The sequence below is a fragment of the Otolemur garnettii genome, unplaced genomic scaffold (assembly GCF_000181295.1).
Source record: "Otolemur garnettii isolate 467f Iridium unplaced genomic scaffold, OtoGar3 scaffold00147, whole genome shotgun sequence".
NCBI lineage: Eukaryota > Metazoa > Chordata > Mammalia > Primates > Galagidae > Otolemur > Otolemur garnettii.
In genome coordinates, this window is record NW_003852542.1 from 860,499 (window position 1) to 867,084 (window position 6,586).

The 6,586-nt window shown below is 47.4% G+C and overlaps 1 pseudogene; it reads right to left on the reverse strand.

The window, feature by feature from the left end:
- Nucleotides 1-875: 875 nt before the first annotated feature.
- Nucleotides 876-2,134, reverse strand: LOC100962098 (annotated as a pseudogene).
- Between the last annotated feature and the right edge of the window lie 4,452 nt (nucleotides 2,135-6,586).

Genomic DNA, 6,586 nt, shown 5'->3' on the forward strand with positions numbered 1-6,586 from the left:
AAAAAAAAAAAATTCTCTTTTCTTTATAAACTAGTCTCAAGTATTTGTTTATATCAACATAAAACAGATTAATACAAGATATTTCAATATATGCATTCTCTGATTAATTCTTCCACTCCACTCCCCTGTTCTAAGTTTATCTTACTGCTGTCTGTCTGAGACTTCCAGAGCCCTGCATCCCCTTCTACAGAGCATCAGACACTTAACTGCTAGCGAACTGGATAAAAATGCAGATTCCAGGAGTTGGCTCCAGACCTAGCGAATCTCTATACAGACCCAGTGGAACTGAGGAGCCGGCATGTGGCCAAAGTACTCCGATGCCAACTCCTGCTAGGAACTGTCAGAATCAGTATTCAGCTGTGGATGGCCGTTTAATCTGGCAGAGGGCACAATGCCAAGGAAGCCTGGGGTCACAATCTTGACTCAGTCCCTTGGTTACTAGTCCTTTCCACGAAATGGGGAACTCTTGTGTCAGAGACAAAATGAGATTGAAAGAAGATACCATCTGTGGCTGTGTTTTGTAAACTCTGAGGAATATACAGGTTAGGGCTGTTAGCACTGCCTTCAACACCCATCCCCTCACGCCCCCCACACACACCAGAGTCCTATTTCTGCAGCCTCCTCCTCAACAGTGTCCTCTCCAGACCAAGGAATGACAGAAGCATCCCCTGGGGCTGACATAATGGGGGGAAGGAGCACAGTGCTGGGCAGGAGGGAATCTACAAGTAAATGCAGCAAAATGGGTGTTAGTACACTCTCTTTTGTATTAATAATTAAAAGGAACATATAGCAGGTGTTGTGCCGGGTGCCTGTAGTCCCAGCTACTGAGGGTCTGGTGTGGAAACTGTGTTGAGAAGAGATTCTCGAGTTGGGGGACTAAATAGACAGGGGCGCCCCAGCAGCTGAGGGCCTCTCTCTTCCTCTTGAGCTCTGGCTGGGGCTGGTGGTCCAGGGGTTCTTACTCCTTCGAGGCCATGTGGACCATAAAGTCCACCACTCTGTTGCTGTAGCCAAATTCACTATCATATTAGGCAATGAGTTTGAAGGTAATGCCAGCCCCGGCATCAAGTGTGGAAGAGTGGGTGTCGCTGTTGAAGTTGAAGGAGACGATCTGGTGCTCTATGTAGCCCAGGATGCCCTTGAGGTTGCCCTCTGATGCCTGCCTCACCACCTTCTTGATATATTCATATTTGGCAGCCTTCTCCAGTTGACAGGTCAGGTCCATGACTGACAGATTGGCAGTGGGGACATGGAAGGCCATGCCAACAAACTTCCTGTTCAGCTCAGGGATGCCTGTGCCCACAGCCTTGGCTGCACCAGTTGAGGCACAGATGATGTTCTAGATAGCCCCAGGGCCATCACGCCACCTCTTCCCAGAAGGGCCATCCACAGTCTTCTGGGTAGCAGTAATGACATGGGCTGTGGTCATGAGTCCACCATGCCGAAGTTCTCATAGATGACCTTAGCCAAGGGGGCTAAGTAGTTGGTGGTGCAGGAGGCATTGCTGACAATAGTGAGGTTGTTTTCATACTTCTCATGGTTCACACCCATCACAAACATGGAGGCATCAGCAGAGGGGGCAGAGATGATGACTCTTTGGGCACCCCCCTCTAGGTGACCCTCAGCCTTCTCCATGGTGGTGAAGATGCCTGCTTTCATTCTTATGTCAAGGACCTCAGAGGGCTCTAAAAAATTCAAGAGGAGGGGCCAGGTGCAGTGGCTCACACCTGTAATCCGAGCATTTGGGAGGCTGAGGCAGGAAAATTGCCTGAGCTTACAAGTTTGACACCAGCCTGAGCAAGAGCAAGACCCCATCCCTAAAAAATAGCCAGGCATTGTGGTGGGCACTTGTATTCCCAGCTACTTGGGAGGTTGAAGTAAGAAAATTGCTTAAGCCCAAGAGTTTGAGGTTGCTGTGATCTGTGACTGTCACAGCACTCTACTGAGGGTGACAAAGTGAGACTCTGTCTCAAAAAACAAAAAAAATTCAAGAGGAGGGCAGATTTATGGTGTCTCTTTGCACTCTTTCAATGCCCATAAACTCTTATTTTAGGCCAGGCACAGTGGCTCATGCCTATAATCCCAGCACTTCAGGAGGCTGAAGCAGGTTGCTTGAGACCAGGAATTCAAAACCAGCCTGAGCAACATAGTGAGACACCATCTTTACCAACAACAAAAATCAGCTGGGCCTAAGTGGCACACACCTGTAGTTCCAGCTACTCAGGAGCCTGAGGCAGTGGAATCACTGAGCCCAGGAGTTTGAGGTTACAGTGAGCTATCATGTCACCACTGCACTCTAGGCGGGGCAACAGAGTGAGATCCTATTAAAAAAAATGCAAGGGCTTGCGTGGTGGCTCACACCCGTAATCCTAACACTCTGGGAGGCCAAGGTGGGTAGATTGCTTGAGCTCACAAGTTTGAGACCAGCCTGAGCAAAAGCGAGACCCCATCGCTAATAAAAATAGAAAAAACGAGGCAAGAGGATCGCTTGAGCCCAAGAGTTGGAGATTGCTGTGAGCTATGATTGTCAGAGCACTCTACCCGGGGTGACAGCTTAAGACTCTGTCTCAAAAAAAAAAAAAAAAATGCCAGAGGAATGAGGACAGGGGTTGCTGCTGACATCTGGCCACGTTCTGCTCAGCAATAAACTGGGCAAGGAGGGAAGAGTCTTATTCTGAGAATATTAAAATGTCTGTTGACCAAATGAGGCTCCTCCTGGATCTATTGATGAAGCAGAACTGGGAGTAGGAAGGCAAAGGGGATTGGTTAATCCCTAAAAGGTGAAGGGGATTGATTAATCGCCCTATTTGGAGTTCTTATGGTCCTGCTTCCTCCCCTAAAATGACTGCAATTGGAAGACAGTAGAATTTGTGGGCAACGTTGTGGGCTCCCTCAGGAATGTCTGCGCAGATAACTATACCTTGTGTCTCCAGGTACTCAGAGCTTCCCTGACAAAGGTTGATAAGTAACTGCCTGGGGCCAGAACTGCTGGAGGTAGCTACAGACTCTGCCTGGAGCTTGTCTCTCCCCTGCCTGCTCTTGGAAAGTCCTTTCTCCTCTCACATTCCTTCATTCCTTCATATTTATTTTCTTAGTATTTACTGAGCATCCGCTATACTCCAGGTCCTGATGGCAACACAGGTAAAACAAAACATCCTCAGACACAAATGAAACAGAAATAATTCTAAACATAGCTACACACTGAAATTACAAATAGCTAACAATTGGGTGGTATCTGTGGCTCAGTGAGTAGGGCACCAGCCCCACAGACCGAGGGTGGTGGGTTCAAACCCGGCCCCGGCTAAACTGCAACAAAAAAATAGCCAGGCATTGTGGCCGGTGCTTGTGGTCTCAGCTACTCAGGAGGCTGAGGCAAGAGAATCGCCTAAGCTCAGGAATTGGAGGTTGCTGTGAGCTGTGACACTACAGCACTCTACTGAGGGCAATAATAAAAATAAAAATCTAACAATTATTGAGCACTCAGTGTTTTCCAGGCTTAGCATCAGATATTCACTCATGGACCCTTCACACACCCCTCTAGGAAACATAGGGACAAAGGGACTTGGGTATACACAGGGAGAGCAGACTGTTAGGGATGGGGGTGTCCAGAGAGGCATCTCTGTCTCTGAAGGAGGCAGAATTTCAGCTGGTGGAAAGTGTAGTAGACCATATAGCTTTATGGAAAGGAGAAGCGAGAGCTAAGCTCGGAACACTATATAATCATCAGAAACACCGGTAACATCTCGCTACCATAACACCTTGGTGATAAGGGCATGGGGGAGGGGTTTGGCTCCCCTAACATGAGAGCTGGAGAACATCAGTGATTGGCAGTCTCTACACCTGTGGTGCAAAGAGCCACGGGATCACGTCTATAAGAAGCTGCTGGCCAAGGCAGTCAGGGAGTGAACGCACGTTCCTTCGTCACCTGCTCACTCTGACTCTTTCACTTCTGCCCGCAGAACGCCTGGATGGCATTTCTGTACCAAGACTGCTAAGATTCATTCTCCTACTGAGACTGCTTCTCTCCCTCAAAGACTCTTTCTCTCTCTCTCCCTTCTGCTAAAGCAAATAGCTCTCAGGCACCTAAGGGTAATTGTTCCCGAGCAAGATAATAGCATACTGGTCCAAGTCTGGAACACAGATAAGCCAGCAGAGACCTGGCCAGTCCCACCCCAACAGGAAAGTAAGAAGGAGCTGGGCTTTCTAGCAGACAGGAGGGAACGTCAAGAGTGAAGGCACAGAGGTGAATGTGGGTGTGGGGAAGGCAGAGATGGGGTTGGAAGGAAGAGTGTGAGCCTCACAGGAAGGGGTTTATACTCTCATGCAGTTAGGCCCAGGGGGTGGGGGGATTTTATAGGGCGATGATAAATAGGCAAACAGACTTGTGTTCTAAGATTCCTCCAGGCTGAATATGGGGACAGCAGAATGCCATGAGAGGAAACGGCAGGATGCCGTGGGGTGTGGAATTCTGAGGCAGAACATGGGGACTTTAGTGGCTGTTTCTCAAACACTGTCAGTGTCATCAGCCTCCTATGGGAAGTGCCACAAAAGCAGTGCATTGGGGGCTCAAATTATCCTCCTGTCCTCTTGGGCCTGATCCCTCCCCGAGTTCCCCTTCTGCTATCCTCTCCTGCTCCAGGGGACCCAGGCTATGGCAGGCCTTCTTACTCTGACTCCAAGCACCCTGGTATGTTATTCTGTGCTGGTGTCCAGGGATGTCTCTGATCCATTTGATGTCTTAAGCACTTCAGCTGTGCTCAGCCATTCATACCCTGGAAAAAGACTGATTCCCTCAACAAAAGAACCAAAGTTTCTCAACTATATGGACCTCCTGAACATTGTGGGTTAAGAAGCACTATAGGGGCCATTCTCCGTGGCTCACACCTTGTAATCTTAGCACTCTGAGAGGCCGAGGGAGGCCGATTGTCTGAGCTCACAGGTATGAGACCAGTCTGATCCAGAGCAAGACCTCGCATCTAAAAATAGCCAGGTGTTGGAGTGGGAGCATGTAGTCCAGCTACTTGGGAGGCTGAGGTAAGAGGATCACTTGAACCCAAGTGTTTGAGGTTTCTGTGAGTGATGACACCACAACACTCTACTGGGAGCAAGAAAGTGAGACTCTGTCTAAAAAAAAAAAAAAAAAGAACCATTGTAAGAAAGCTCTGAACCCAGCTGATCTTGGTTCAGGCTGTTGTTCCCACCAATACGGGTAGTCAACCAATGAAATGTAGACATTAGCCAGATGTGGTGGCTCACCCCTATAATCCTAGTAATTTGAGAGGCTGAGGCGGGCAGATTGCTTGAGCTCGGGACTTCAAGATCAGCCTAAGGAAGAGCAAAACTTCTCCACTAAAAGAAAAAAATATATATATAGAAAAAAAACGAGTCGGGCATTGTGGTGGATGCCTGCAGTCCCAGCTACATAGGAGGCTGAGGCAAGAAGATCACTTAAGCCCAAGAGTTGGAGGGTGCTGTGAGCCATGATGCCATGGCACTCTTCCCAGGGCAACAGAGTGAGACTCTATCTCAAAAAAAAAAAAAAGAAAGAAAGAAAGAAAGAAATGTGGGCATTAGGGAGCAAGACAATCGTTTTGTTAAATAGTTTTTTATCATTGATTTAGAATTTAAATGACATGCAAGTTTTCAAAAATGACTAAAACTTAAGGGCTGAACTTAAATCTGGAATTCAGATTCTGGCTTTGCCATGTGTAGGCTTGAGCCAGATACTTATCCTCCCAGACCCTCTTTTTCTTCATCTGCATATGAGGCTAAAACAATGTATGTGATGTGTGCAGCACAGAGCCTGCATGTCATAGAGTATCTACTGTCGTTAACGTTTTCACTTTAGCTAAAGCATTTTCAGGCAATGCCGTGTATTAAAACTATTAACTGATTCATATGACTCGCCACTGAAAAAAGTGTTGACTTACTAACAACCATTGAGAGGGAGTGAACTTTCTTTTGTAAATATTTTTTTTAAAGACACCTTAGGAGGCATTTATAGACGAAACAGAATCTCTAAAAATTGTTATAAGATGACAGAAAGGACCACAGCGGTCAGAAAGCATTTTACAACTGATGATAAGAACAAGAGCACTCAAAAACTTACTCAGCCTCACTAAGGATCAAAGAGACTGTACCCACAGCAAACTAACAGTCAGCCTTTTGTTTTTTTCTTTGAGACAGGGTCCCACTCTGTCTCCCAGGCTAGGTGCAGTGGCTTCATCATGGCTCACAGAAACCTCAAACTCCTGGGCTCAAGTGATCCCCCTGCCTCGGCCTCCTGAGTAGATGAGACAGGTGTGTGCCATCTAGGTGCAGCTAATTTTTTTTATTTTTTGTAGGCACAGGGGTCTCAGTATTGTCCAGGCTGATCTCAAATTCCTGGCTTCAAGGTATCCTCCTGCCTCAGCCTCCCAAAGTGCTGGGATTACAGGTACAAGACACCACACCCAGCCAGGACTCTTTTTTTCTTTGTTTGTTTTTTGAGATGTAGTCTCACTTTGTTCCCCCCGGTAGAATGCCATGGTGTCACACCTCACAGCAACCTCAAACTCTTAGGCTCAAGCAATTCTCTTGCCTCAGC